General features: G+C 55.8%; 1 protein-coding gene across 3 annotated transcripts in view; it reads right to left on the bottom strand.

Annotated features, from left to right (window-relative positions):
• Positions 1-16,277, bottom strand: part of LOC144487398 (E3 ubiquitin-protein ligase HUWE1-like) — a 165,256-nt gene that overhangs the window by 134,250 nt on the left and 14,729 nt on the right. Inside the window, exon 1 of one of the 3 annotated variants that reach the window (XM_078205487.1) lies at positions 2,432-2,580. The exons of the other annotated variants lie outside the window; for them this stretch is intronic. The gene's annotated coding sequence lies outside the window, so the exon portion shown is untranslated. Of the gene's footprint in view, positions 1-2,431; positions 2,581-16,277 lie in introns of those variants that run through there. 3 annotated transcript variants of the gene reach the window in all.

Genomic DNA, 16,277 nt, shown 5'->3' on the forward strand with positions numbered 1-16,277 from the left:
ACCGCAAACAACCATGTGGCAAAGTTTGCGGGTTGTACCAAGCTCCGAGATGGCCGAAAAGTCCATCAAACAGGACTGAAAGCAAGTCATCCTCAATCCCAAGAAACTGCCTAAGGAGGAATTTCCCAAATTTCCCCTCAATTGATCAGCAAGTGATTACGAAAGTGAATGGAATGCTGTCTATTGGAAGTGGAATGGGATATAGAAGTAGGGACGTTTTACTACAACTGTACCGGATCTTGGGGTCCGGGTTCATAGGACACTCAAAGCAGCGTCACAGGTAGAGGCTGTGGTTAAGAAGGCGTATGGAATGCTGGCCTTCATCAATAGAGGAATTGAGTTTAGAAATCGGGAGATAATGCTGCAGCTGTATAGGACTCTGGTCAGACCCCACTTGGAGTACTGTGCCCAGTTCTGGTCGCCTCATTACAGAAAGGATGTGGAAGCCATAGAAAGGATGCAGAGGAGATTTACAAGGATGTTGCCTGGATTAGGTGGCATGCCTTATGAGGATAGGTTGAGAGAGCTAGGTCTTTTCTCCTTGGAGAGGCGAAGGATGAGAGGTGACCTGATAGAGGTGTATAAAATGTTGAGGAGTATTGATAGAGTGGATTCTCAGAGGCTTTTACCCAGGGCTGAAATGGTTGCCATGAGAGGTCACATGTTTAGGGTGCTGTGGAGTAGGTACAGAGGAGATGTTAGGGGTACGTTTTTCACTCAGAGGATGGTGGGTGCGTGGAATCGGCTGCCGGTAGTGGTGGTGGAGGCGGATTTGAAAGGGTCTTTTAAGAGACTTTTGGATAAGTTCATGGAAGTTAGTAAGATAGAGGGTTATAGGTAAGCCTAGTAGGTAGGGACATGTTCGGCGCAACTTGTGGGCCGAAGGGCCTGTTTGTGCTGTAGCTTTTCTATGTTCTATTGTACCATGTACTGGTTTGACTACATCTGGAGTGCTGTATGGTGTTTCGGTCTCCTTATTTTAAAGAAAGGGCATTACTGCATTAGCTTAGAGAAGACTCATTCGATTGATTCCTGGGATGAAGGGGTTCGCTTTATGAAGGAGGACTGAACAGGTTGTGTCTATACCCATCAGATGTTTAGAAGAATGAGAGGCTTTGAAACATACATGACCCTGAGGGGACTTTGCAGGCCCTCTCCATCCTCACATACTCGCTGTGTGGGACAGAAAAGGACTACAGGGCACATATTAAATTAAGGGGTCACCCATTTAAGAAACAGATGCGATTTTTTTTTCTCAAAGAGGGTTGTGAGCCTATGGAATTCTCTCTCCCTGACAGCAGCAGAGGTTGCATTTTTGAATATATTCAAGGCCAACTTAGATAGATTTTGATCAACAATGTGCCATGCTAAATTGTCCCTTAGTATCCAAAGATGTGCAGGTTTGGATTGGCCATGCTAAATTGCCCCTTAGTGTCCAAAGATGTGCAGGTTAGGTGGATTGGCCATGCTATATTGTCCCTTAGTGTCCAAAGATGTGCAGGTTTGGATTGGCCATGCTAAATTGTCCCTTAGTGTCCAAAGATGTGCAGGTTTGGATTGGCCATGCTAAATTGCCCCCTAATGTCCATAGATGTGCGGGTTAGGGGGATTAGTGAGGTAAATGCACGGGGTTTTGGGGGTAGATCCGGGGTTGGCCTCGGTAAGATACTCTGTCAGAAAGTCATAGAATCATTAAATCCCTACAGTGCAGGAGACGGCCATTCAGTCCATCCAGATTGCATTGACAACAATCCCACCTGGGCCCTATCCCTGTAACCCTGTGTATCTAACCCTGCTAATGCCCCTGACACTAAGGGTCAACTTAGCATAGCCAACCAACCTAACCCACACAGCTTTGGAGTCAGTGCAGACTTGATGGGCCAAATGGCCTCCTTCCACATTGCAGGGATTCTATTCTTTTCTAAGAGAATCAAAGGTTACAAAGGGCAGACAGTAAAGTGGAGAGGCGCCACAATCAGATCAGCCATGCTCTAAAGAAATGATGGAGCAGATGAGGGGCTGAATGGCCTCTTCCTGCTCCTAATTCATACATTCGCATCTGGACTTTTCAAATCTGTTTTCTCACCCCTCACCTGCTTCTATTCATAAGGCATCTCAACTGCCTGCAATCAATTTAACAGGCCAGCTGGTCTAGCTGTGTCTGACTTTCCCTTATGTTTGCATACCCAGAATTAGTGCTCTACATTTTTAACATTAATATTCCCAGCTCAGTAGCCAGCCAGCTCCGTAAAATATTCTAATGGTCACCAGCATTCAGCTGCTTAAAGCCTGGAAGTACACCGCCAAACACATCTGCTTTCCTGCCATTACCAAACAGCCCGCAGGCAGCAGTATAACTTGGTGCTGTCAAATCATATCACTCAAGTAAACCTGGCCATGGCGACTTCAATTATAACAGTGCTTCAAATACCAGGAGTACGTCATTGGCTGCAAAGGCACTTGGGACATCCCACGGTTGCAGAAAAGGGCTACAGATATGCCAGCTTTCCAACGAGACTGCCCGAGAGAGCTCCGTCACTACAAGTTGTATAATCTTTATTCAAGGGGTGTAGGGTAGGGCTGAAAGACACAAGCGAAGCAATCACCAAAGTGATAAGCTGGCCATAAACATCCGCGATAGTTTCAGGGAAGGTAAAGTGCCACAACACCCGATCAGATGTACCTGAGACTAGCCCCAGTAAGCATGGGGAGGCGCTAAAGGCCACGCCAAAGCAATCACACATTCATGAGTTGCTGGGGAGAATGGAGACAGATGCAACAGAGAATCGAGAACGGAATACCTTCTTGCCCTGACACAGCCAAGTACTTCACAATTTCAAAAGTTTAACACAAGTCTTGGATAGAGACAAGGCCGGCTTTTGTTGCCCATTCCTAACTGCCCCGAGGAGGTGGCATTGAGCCATCTTGAACAGCTGCAGTCCATATGGTGTAGGTACACCTACAGTGCTGTTAGGGAGGGGGTTCTGGGATTTTGACCCCAGTGACAGTGAAGGAACGGCCGATATATTTCTGAGTCAGGATGGTGTGTGGCTTGGAGGGGAACCTCCAGGTGATGCTGTTTCCCATGTACCCACTGCCCTTGTCCTAGATGGTAGCGGTCCTGGGTTTGGAAGGTACTGCCTAACGAACCTGGGCAAGTTTCTGCAGTGCATCTTGTAGGTGGTACACACGGCTGCCACTGTGCGTGGGCAGTGGAGGGTGTGAATGTTTAAGTTGGTGGATGTGATGTCAATCAGCTTGGTCCTGCATGGTATCGAGCTTCGTTAGTGTTGTTGGAGCTGCATTCATCCAGGCAAGTGGAGAGTATTCCATCACACTCCTGATTTGTGCCTTGTACATGATGGACAGGCTTTGGGGAGCCAAGGAACCAATCTGCGGGCAATTTTCCACATGGTCCACACAGTTTCAAAACTGCAGCAAGTAGACTGTAGAGTCCATGGACCTTGCACTGGCTTTACTTAGTGCAAAAGGATTGAAAACGGGCAATCGATAGCAGCACCGACCATTTAACAGAGTTTGAGAGCCTAGATCAATGTGGTTACCAAAAGCACAAGTGTTGGAATCTTGGTAAGTTTAACAGAACAACCTCAGTAAGGCATGTTGTTTGTAAAACTGTGTCAGTGGTGGACTTAGCATTGGTCCATCATGCAAAAGCTGTCTGAAATACTTCCCCACCTCTGACTCACGCTGGGGCCCAGGGTTTGACGAGCTGCCCACTCATGACTCATTCTCTTAGCCATTCATCTCCAAGCCGAGAAGAGGCCATTGTGGCCACTTCCAGGAGGCGCTCACAATTACGAGTGGGAATCCTGGTGGATTTTTCTGCTCTTGGCCCAGATGAGTGAACCCATCGCCATCCCACCATCAGAAGCTGGAATCTGGGACAGGCCTGCTTCTACTCTAACTGCTGTACTTGTTAAGTAAAACATCAGGAAGCACTCAATTCCACTGATGTTCCTGACCAACGCTACAAGGGGTTTTGCAAAACAGTTTTTAAACACATCACTCTTTGCCCAGGTCTCAATCCAACTCAGAGCACCGCAGGGGTCCTTCACTCAAGGACAGGGGAGGGAATCTACCATGGAGCTAGAGGAAATGGGTGAGGTATTAAGTGGGTACTTTGCATCAGTATTCACCAGAGAAGGACTTGGTGGATGATGAGTCTGGGAAAGGATGTGTAGATAGTTTGAGTCATGTTGAGATCAAAAAGGAGGTGGCATTGGGGTTCTTGAGAAACATTAAGGTAGACAAGTCCCTAGGGTCTGATGGGATATATCCCAGAATACTGAGAGAGGCAAGGGAGGAAATTGCTGGGGTCTTGAGAGAAATCTTTGTATCCTCACTGGCTACAGGGGAGGTCCCAGAGGATTGGAGAATAGCCAATGTTGTTCCTTTGTTTAAGAAGGGTAGCAAAAATAATCCAGGTAATTACAAGCCGGTAAGCCTTACATCACTGGTAGGGAAATTATTGGAGAGGATTCTTCGAGACAGGATTTATTCCCACTTGGAAATAAGTGGATGTATTAGTGAGAGGCAACAATGGTTTTGTGAAGGGGAGGTCGTGTCTCACTAACTTGATTTGAGTTTTTCGAGGAAGTGACGAAGATGATTGATGAGGGCAGGGCAGTGGATGTTGTCTACATGGACTTCGGTTGCACCTTTGACAAGGTTCCTCCTGGCAGACTGGTACAGAAGGTGAGGTCGCACGGGATCAGAGGTGAGCTGGCAAGCTGGATACAGAACTGGCTCGGTCATAGAAGACGGGGGTAGCAGTGGAAGGGTGCGTTTCTGAATGGAGGGCTGTGACAAGTGGCGTTCCTCAGGGATCATGGACCTTTGCTGTTTGTAATATAAATAAATGATTTGGAGGAAAATATAACTGGTTTGATTAGTAAGCTTGCGGACGACACAAAAGTTGGTGGATTTGCGGATAGCGATGAGGACCATCAGAGGATATAGCAGGATATAGATCAGTTGGAGACTTGGGCAGAGAGATGGCAGATGGAGTTTAATCCGGACAAGTGAGGGGTAATGCAATTTGGAAGGTCTAATACAGATAGGAAATATACAGTAAATAGCAAAACCCTTAAGAGTATTGATAGGCAAAGGGATCTGGATGTACACAAAGAACAAAGAACAATACAGCACAGGAACAGGCCCTTCGGCCCTCCAAGCCCGCGCCGCTCCCTGGTCCAAACTAGACCATTCTTTTGTATCCCTCCATTCCCACTCCGTTCATGTGGCTACCCAAATAAGTCTTAAACGTTCCCAGTGTGTCCGCCTCCACCACCTTGCCCGGCAGCACATTCCAGGCCCCCACCATATCCTTCTGATATCCGTGTTAAACCTCCCCCCTCTCACCTTGAACCAATGACCCCTCGTGAACGCCACCACCGACCTGGGAAAAAGCTTCCCACAGTTCACCCTATCTATGCCTTTCATAATTTTATACACCTCTATTAGGTCACCCCTCATCCTCCGTCTTTCCAGTGAGAACAACCCCAATTTACCCAATCTCTCCTCATAACTAAGCCCTTCCATACCAGGCAACATCCTGGTAAACCTCCTCTGCACTCTCTCCAAAGCCTCCACGTCCTTCTGGTAGTGTGGCGACCAGAACTGGGCGCAGTATTCCAAATGCAGCCGAACCAACGTTCTATACAACTGCAACATCAGACCCCAACTTTTATATTCTATGCCCCGTCCTATAAAGGCAAACATGCCATATGCCTTATTTACTACCTTCTCCACCTGTGACGTCACCTTCAAGGATCTGTGGACTTGCACACCCAGGTTCCTCTGCGTATCTACACCCTTTATGGTTCTGCCATTTATCGTATAGCTCCCCCCTACGTTAGTTCTACCAAAATGCATCACTTCGCATTTATCTGGATTGAACTCCATCTGCCATTTCTTTGCCCAAATTTCCAGCCTATCTATATCCTTCTGTAGCCTCTGACAATGTTAGAACATAGAACATAGAAAGCCACAGCACAAACAGGCCCTTCGGCCCACAAGTTGCGCTGATCATATCCCTACCTCTAGGCCTATCTATAGCCCTCAATCCCATTAAATCCCATGTACTCATCCAGAAGTCTCTTAAAAGACCCCAACGAGTTTGCCTCCACCACCACCGACGTCAGCCGATTCCACTCACCCACCACCCTCTGAGTGAAAAACTTACCCCTGACATCTCCTCTGTACCTACCCCCCAGCACCTTAAACCTGTGTCCTCTCGTAGCAACCATTTCAGCCCTTGGAAATAGCCTCTGAGAGTCTACCCTATCCAGACCTCTCAACATCTTGTAAACCTCTATCAGGTCACCTCTCATCCTTCGTCTCTCCAGGGAGAAGAGACCAAGCTCCCTCAACCTATCCTCATAAGGCATGCCCCCCAATCCAGGCAACATCCTTGTAAATCTCCTCTGCACCCTTTCAATGGCTTCAACATCTTTCCTGTAATGAGGTTCCTCACTAGCTGCAAGTCCAGCCATTTTCGTGTCGTCCGCAAACTTACTGATCACCCCACAGGTTGCTGAAAGTGGCAACACAGGTAGAGAAGATAGTGAAGAAGGCATACAGCACGCTTGCCTTCATCGGCCGGGGCACTGAGTTTAAAAATTGGCAAATTATGTTGCAGCTTTATCGGACCTTAATTAGGCTGCACTCGGAATATAGCGTTCAATTCTGGTCGCCACACAACCAGAAGGATGTGGAGGCTTTGGAGAGGGTACAGAAAAGATTTACCAGGATGTTGCCTGGTATGGAGGGCATTAACTATGAGGAGAGGTTGGAGAAACTTGGTTTGTTCTCACTGGAACGACGGAGGTTGAGGGGCGATGGAGGTTGAGGGGCGATGGAGGTTGAGGGGCGATGGAGGTTGAGGGGCATGGACAGAGTGGATAGTCAGAAGCTTTTCCCCAGGGTGGAAGAGTCAATTACTAGGGGGCACAGGTTTAAGGTGCGAGGGGCAAGGTTTAAAGGAGATGTACGAGGCAAGTTTTTTTTTACACAGAGGGTGGTGGGTGACTGGAACTCGCTGCCGGGGGAGGGAGTGGAAGCAGATACAATAGTAAGTTTTAAGGAGTGTCTTGACAAATACATGAATAGGATGGGAATAGAGGGATATGGTCCCCACAGGGTTGGGGATATTAGTTCAGTCGGGCAGCATGGAGGGCCGAAGGGCCTGTTCCTGTGCTATAAATTTCTTTGTTCTATGTCAGGATGCCAGCCATGTCTTAGTTGATGGCACTCTCTCCTCTACGTCACAGGATTCCAGGTTCAAGGTCCACTCCAGGCCAGGAATTCAAAGGTCAAGGCTGATACCGCAGTGCAGTTGAACCCACTCCACCATTGGGAGGAGGCCATTCGGCCCTTTGACCCCACTCCGCTACTCAATGAGATCATGGCTGACCCTCCTAACCAATGCCATTTGCCTGCAATATCCCCGTATCCTTTATTCATGCCAATCATGGCCATGCTCAGTAACTGAGGCTCCGCAGCCCTCTGGGGAAGAGAATTCCAAAGATTCAGCACCCTCAGGTGAAGAAATTCTTCATCTTCAGTCCTAAATGACCTGTCCCTTACTCTGAGACTGTGTCCCCTAGTTCTAGACATGCCAGCCAGGAGAAACATCCTTCCTCCATCTACCCTGACGAGACTTGCATGTTAGAACGAGATCATCTCTCATTCTTCTAACCTCCAGAGAGAATAAAAGGACTAGTCTTTAATCCTTCCCCAGAGGGCAATCAAAAGAGCTGGCACAGGCACAATGGGCTGAATGGTCTTGCTTCTTGGGTGCAAGACTCGACACGATCGCACAGTGAGCTTATCCAGTGCATTCCCTTTCAGTCGAGGATGATAAGTACTTTGATAATAGGCTGCATCCCAGCTCAACAGCAGCTAACCTCGGCCACCCCTGCCTTATATTTCCCAAGCAGTTCTGTGCACAGGACAATCGAGAAGATATCTCAGCAACGTTGACAAGGCTAAAGCAAATACAGCAAAGATGGACATGCTGGCCCGAGATCTATCATACTGCATAGTGCCAGAGAAAATTCTAGAATGAAAAATACTCATTTGGAGGTCATATAAGGTTACTCTAACATTCGCCATCCAGGCCAGTGATGCGCATCAGTGCCAAGTCAGTGATACGCACAATACAAATTCTCCTGACATTCCGCTCACTACAGCATCCCATTCGATCATTTAGTTAATAGAGATCACAAGTCTGCCAACTTGACAAAGAGCACGATGCACGCAAATTGTATTCCGTAAAGCCCATTCTACTTGCAGCAGGTTAATGGGGAGGCTCCACACACTTGCATCCAAAGCAGCATTTGAGACGTGTTAGCTAGTCCTCCGACCAACCTCGATCAAACGCCACCACTGCGCTCGGATGGAATCACAGAGGATGAGGCACAAAAGGGTCGAATCCACACCGTTTTTTCGAGGGGGCTAAATGCATGCAAACCTCCACCCCTCGACAAGCAAAACAAAAACGTCCGTTTCTCTCATGCCTTGCACATTCTGAGGTACTGCACAGGAGCATCACCAGACAGAATTTGACACTGAACCACGCAGAGATATTAGTGATAGGAAGCTGCTAGCTTAGTTAAAGTTGGAGTACTCTGTGCAGTTTTGGTCACCACAGTATAGGGAGGATGTGATTGCACTGGAGGGGGTGCAAAGGAGATTCCCCAGGATGCTGCCTGGGCTGCAGCATTTCAGCTATGAAGAGAGGCTGCTTAGGCTGGGGATGTTTTCCTTGGAACAGAGAAGGCTGAGGGGGACCTGACTGAGGTGTACAAAATTATGAGGGACATAGATAGGAAGAAACATTTGCCTGACTAGAAGTGGGGGGGGGGGCTTCAATAACCAGGGGGTAATTTAAGGTAAGGGACAGGAGATTGAGCGGGGATTTGAGGAAAAGCTTTCCCCTCCCCCAGGGGATGGTGGGAATCTGGAACTCTCTGTCTGAAAGGGTGGCAGAGGCGGGAACCCTCACAACATTTAAGAAGCATTTAAATGAGCGTCTGAAATGCCACAGCATCCAAGACTACTGACCAAGTGCTGGGAAATGGGATTAGAATAGGTAGCTGCTTGATGGCCGGCGCAGGCATGATAGGCTGCAGGGCCTGTTGCTGTGCTGTAAAACTCCAACTATGGCAGGATTGAAGAAACATCTTCAAAGGTGCAGAGAGAGAGAGAGAGAGGCAAAAGCACCAAAGCATCATCAGTCAAGAGGCAAATGTGAGTCAGCAGTGGTGATGGATGAGCAACTTGGCACGAGATAGGTATGAGACTCTGGTTTACAGAGGGTGCGAGGAGGTAGGCCAGACATGAGCACGCTGAGACAATCGAATCTGCAGTAACAAGGCCATAAAACTCCATTTGTAAAGACAGCATTCAAATGACATTCACACACACGCCCGCACCAGAGGGGCACGCCCGCACCAGAGGGGCACGCCCGCACCAGAGGGGCACGCCCGCACCAGAGGGGCACGCCCGCCAGAGAGAAAGACACACGCCAGAGAGAAAGACACACGCCAGAGAGAAACACACACGCCAGAGAGACACACACACGCCAGAGAGACACACACACGCCAGAGAGACACACACACGCCAGAGAGACACACACACACCAGAGAGACACACACACACCAGAGAGACACACACACACCAGAGAGACACACACACACCAGAGAGACACACACACACCAGAGAGACACACACACACCAGAGAGACACACACACCAGAGAGACACACACGCGCCACGCACGCGCAAGAGACGCGCGCGCACACACGCCAGAGACACACGCGCACTCACACACGCCAGAGACGCGCGCGCGCACACACGCCAGAGACGCACACACGCGCGCACCAGAGACGCACACACGCGCGCACCAGAGACGCACACACGCGCGCACCAGAGACGCACACACGCGCGCACCAGAGACGCACACACGCGCGCACCAGAGACGCACACACGCGCGCACCAGAGACGCACACACGCGCGCACCAGAGACGCACACACGCGCGCACCAGAGACGCACACACGCGCGCACCAGAGACGCACACACGCGCGCACCAGAGACGCACACACGCGCGCACCAGAGACGCACACACGCGCGCACCAGAGACGCACACACGCGCGCACCAGAGACGCACACACGCGCGCACCAGAGACGCACACACGCGCGCACCAGAGACGCACACACGCGCGCACCAGAGACGCACACACGCGCGCACCAGAGACGCACACACGCGCGCACCAGAGACGCACACACGCGCGCACCAGAGACGCACACACGCGCGCACCAGAGACGCACACACGCGCGCACCAGAGACGCACACACGCGCGCACCAGAGACGCACACACGCGCGCACCAGAGACGCACACACGCGCGCACCAGAGACGCGCACACGCGCGCACCAGAGACGCGCACACGCGCGCACCAGAGACGCGCACACGCGCGCACCAGAGACGCGCACACGCGCGCACCAGAGACGCGCACACACGCGCACCAGAGACGCGCACACGCGCGCCCACACCAGGGACACGCACGCGCGCGCACCCACACCAGGGACACGCACGCACGCACACCCACACCAGGGACACGCACGCACGCACACACCAGGGACACGCACGCACGCACACCCACACCAGGGACACGCACGCACGCACACCCACACCAGGGACACGCACGCACGCACACCCACACCAGGGACACGCACGCACGCACACCCACGCACGCACACCCACACCAGGGACACGCACGCACGCACACCCACACCAGGGACACGCACGCACGCACACCCACACCAGGGACACGCACGCACGCCCACGCCAGGGACACGCGCGCGCACACCCACGCCAGGGACACGCGCGCGCACCCACGCCAGGGACACGCGCGCGCACCCACGCCAGGGACACGCGCGCGCACACACGCCAGGGACACGCGCGCGCACACACGCCAGGGACACGCGCGCGCACACACGCCAGGGACACGCGCGCGCACACACGCCAGGGACACGCGCGCGCACACACGCCAGGGACACGCGCGCGCACACACGCCAGGGACACGCGCGCGCACACACGCCAGGGACACGCGCGCGCACACACGCCAGGGACACGCGCGCGCACACACGCCAGGGACACGCGCGCGCACACACGCCAGGGACACGCGCGCGCACACACGCCAGGGACACGCGCGCGCACACACGCCAGGGACACGCTCGCGCACACACGCCAGGGACACGCGCGCGCACACACGCCAGGGACACGCGCGCGCACACACGCCAGGGACACGCGCGCGCACACACGCCAGGGACACGCGCGCGCACACACGCCAGGGACACGCGCGCGCACACACGCCAGGGACACGCGCGCGCACACACGACAGGGACACGCGCGCGCACACACGACAGGGACACGCGCGCGCACACACGACAGGGACACGCGCGCGCACACACGACAGGGACACGCGCGCGCACACACGACAGGGACACGCGCGCGCACACACGACAGGGACACGCGCGCGCACACACGACAGGGACACGCGCGCGCACACACGCCAGGGACACGCGCGCGCACACACGCCAGGGACACGCGCGCGCACACACGCCAGGGACACGAGCGCGAACACACGCCAGGGACACGCGCGCGCACACACGCCAGGGACACGCGCGCGCACACACGCCAAGGACGCGCGCGCGCACACACGCCAAGGACGCGCGCGCGCACACACGCCAAGGACGCGCGCGCGCACACACGCCAGGGACACGCGCGCGCACACATGCCAGGGACACGCGCGCGCACACACGCCAGGGACACGCGCGCGCACACACGCCAGGGACACGCGCGCGCGCACACACACCAGGGACACGCGCGCGCACACACACCAGGGACACGCGCGCGCACACACACCAGGGACACGCGCACACCAGGGACACGCGCGCGCAGACACACCAGGGACACGCACGCGCACTCACACCAGGGACACGCACGCACACACACACCAGGGAGACGCACGCACACACACACCAGGGAGACGCACGCACACACACACCAGGGAGACGCACGCACACACACACCAGGGACACGCACGCACACCCACACCAGGGACACGCACGCACACCCACACCAGGGACACACACGCACCCACACCAGGCACACGCACGCACACCCACACCAGGGGGACACACGCACCCACACCAGGCACACGCACGCACACCCACACCAGGGACACGCACGCACACCCACACCAGGGACACGCACGCACGCCCACACCAGGGACACGCACGCACGCCCACACCAGGGACACGCACGCACACCCACACCAGGGACACGCACGCACACCCACACCAGGGACACACACGCACACCCACACCAGGGACACACACGCACGCACACCCACACCAGGGACACACACGCACGCACACCCACACCAGGCACACGCACGCACACCCACACCAGGCACACGCACGCACACCCACACCAGGGACACGCACGCACCCACACCAGGGACACGCACGCACACCCACACCAGGGACACACACGCACCCACACCAGGGACACGCACGCACACCCACACCAGGGACACACACGCACCCACACCAGGGACACGCACGCACACCCACACCAGGGACACACACGCACCCACACCAGGGACACGCACGCACGCACACCCACACCAGGGACACGCACGCACACCCACACCAGGGACACGCACGCACACCCACACCAGGGACACACACGCACCCACACCAGGGACACGCACGCACACCCACACCAGGGACACGCACGCACACCCACACCAGGGACACACACGCACCCACACCAGGGACACGCACGCACACCCACACCAGGGACACGCACGCACACCCACACCAGGGACACGCACGCACACCCACACCAGGGACACGCACGCACACCCACACCAGGGACACACACGCACCCACACCAGGGACACACACGCACCCACACCAGGGACACGCACGCACACCCACACCAGGGACACGCACGCACACCCACACCAGGGACACGCACGCACGCACACCCACACCAGGCACACGCACGCACACCCACACCAGGGACACACACGCACCCACACCAGGGACACGCACGCACACCCACACCAGGGACACACACGCACCCACACCAGGGACACGCACGCACACCCACACCAGGGACACGCACGCACACCCACACCAGGGACACGCACGCACACCCACACCAGGGACACGCACGCACACCCACACCAGGGACACGCACGCACACCCACACCAGGGACACGCACGCACACCCACACCAGGGACACGCACGCACGCACACCCACACCAGGGACACGCACGCACACCCACACCAGGGACACGCACGCACACCCACACCAGGGACACGCACGCACACCCACACCAGGCACACGCACGCACACCCACACCAGGGACACGCACGCACGCCCACACCAGGGACACGCACGCACACCCACACCAGGGACACGCACGCACACCCACACCAGGGACACGCACGCACACCCACACCAGGGACACGCACGCACACCCACACCAGGGACACGCACGCACACCCACACCAGGGACACGCACGCACACCCACACCAGGCACACGCACGCACACCCACACCAGGCACACGCACGCACACCCACACCAGGGACACGCACGCACGCCCACACCAGGGACACGCACGCACACCCACACCAGGCACACGCACGCACACCCACACCAGGCACACGCACGCACACCCACACCAGGGACACGCACGCACGCCCACACCAGGGACACGCACGCACGCCCACACCAGGGACACGCACGCACACCCACACCAGGGACACGCACGCACCCACACCAGGGACACGCACGCACACCCACACCAGGGACACGCACGCACTCACACCAGGGACACGCACGCACGCACACCCACACCAGGGACACGCACGCACTCACACCAGGGACACGCACGCACTCACACACCAGGGACACGCACGCACACCCACACCAGGGACACGCACGCACACCCACACCAGGGACACGCACGCACACCCACACCAGGGACACGCACGCACACCCACACCAGGGACACGCACGCACACCCACACCAGGGACACGCACGCACACCCACACCAGGGACACGCACGCACACTCACACCAGGGACACGCACGCACACCCACACCAGGGACACGCACGCACACCCACACCAGGGACACGCACGCACACCCACACCAGGGACACGCACGCACTCACACCAGGGACACGCACGCACACCCACACCAGGGACACGCACGCACTCACACCAGGGACACGCACGCACACCCACACCAGGGACACGCACGCACACCCACACCAGGGACACGCACGCACACCCACACCAGGGACACGCACGCACACTCACACCAGGGACACGCACGCACACTCACACCAGGGACACGCACGCACACCCACACCAGGGACACGCACGCACACCCACACCAGGGACACGCACGCACACCCACACCAGGGACACGCACGCACACCCACACCAGGGACACGCACGCACACCCACACCAGGGACACGCACGCACTCACACCAGGGACACGCACTCACACCCACACCAGGGACACACACGCACACCCACACCAGGGACACGCACGCACACCCACACCAGGGACACGCACGCGCACTCACACCAGGGACACGCACGCGCACCCACACCAGGGACACACACGCACACCCACACCAGGGACACGCACGCGCACCCACACCAGGGACACGCACGCACACCCACACCAGGGACACACACGCACCCACACCAGGGACACGCACGCACACCCACACCAGGGACACACTCACACCCACACCAGGGACACACACGCGCACCCACACCAGGGACACACACGCACACCCACACCAGGGACACGCACTCACACCCACACCAGGGACACGCACGCGCACCCACACCAGGGACACGCACGCGCACTCACACCAGGGACACGCACGCGCACTCACACCAGGGAGACACACACACACTCACACCAGGGACACACACACACACACACTCACACCAGGGACACACACACACACACACTCACACCAGGGACACACACACACACTCACACCAGGGACACACACACACACACTCACACCAGGGGCACACACACACTCACACCAGGGGCACACACACACTCACACCAGGGGCACACACACACACTCACACCAGGGAGACACACACACACTCACACCAGGGACACACACACACTCACACCAGGGAGACACACACACACTCACACCAGGGAGACACACACACTCACACCAGGGAGACACACACACTCACACCAGGGAGACACACACACACTCACACCAGGGAGACACACACACACTCACACCAGGGAGACACACACACACTCACACCAGGGAGACACACACACACTCACACCAGGGAGACACACACACACTCACACCAGGGAGACACACACACACTCACACCAGGGAGACACACACACACTCACACCAGGGAGACACACACACACTCACACCAGGGAGACACACACACACTCACACCAGGGAGACACACACACACTCACACCAGGGAGACACACACACACTCACACCAGGGAGACACACACACACTCACACCAGGGAGACACACACACACTCACACCAGGGAGACACACACACACTCACACCAGGGAGACACACACACACTCACACCAGGGAGACACACACACACTCACACCAGGGAGACACACACACACTCACACCAGGGAGACACACACACACTCACACCAGGGAGACACACTCACACACACACACTCACACCAGGGAGACACACACACACTCACACCAGGGAGACACACACACACTCACACCAGGGAGACACACACACACTCACACCAGGGACACACACACACACTCACACCAGGGACACACACACACACTCACACCAGGGACACACACACACACTCACACCAGGGAGACACACACACACTCACACCAGGGACACACACACACACTCACACCAGGGACACACACACACACTCACACCAGGGACACACACACACACTCACACCAGGGACACACACACACACTCACACCAGGGACACACACACACACTCACACCAGGGACACACACACACACTCACACCAGGGACACACACACACACTCACACCAGGGACACACACACACTCACACCAGGGACACACACACACTCACACCAGGGACACACACACACACTCACACCAGGGAGACACACACACACTC

This window comes from Mustelus asterias, unplaced genomic scaffold (genome assembly GCF_964213995.1).
Source record: "Mustelus asterias unplaced genomic scaffold, sMusAst1.hap1.1 HAP1_SCAFFOLD_773, whole genome shotgun sequence".
In the NCBI taxonomy this organism is placed as follows: domain Eukaryota; kingdom Metazoa; phylum Chordata; class Chondrichthyes; order Carcharhiniformes; family Triakidae; genus Mustelus; species Mustelus asterias.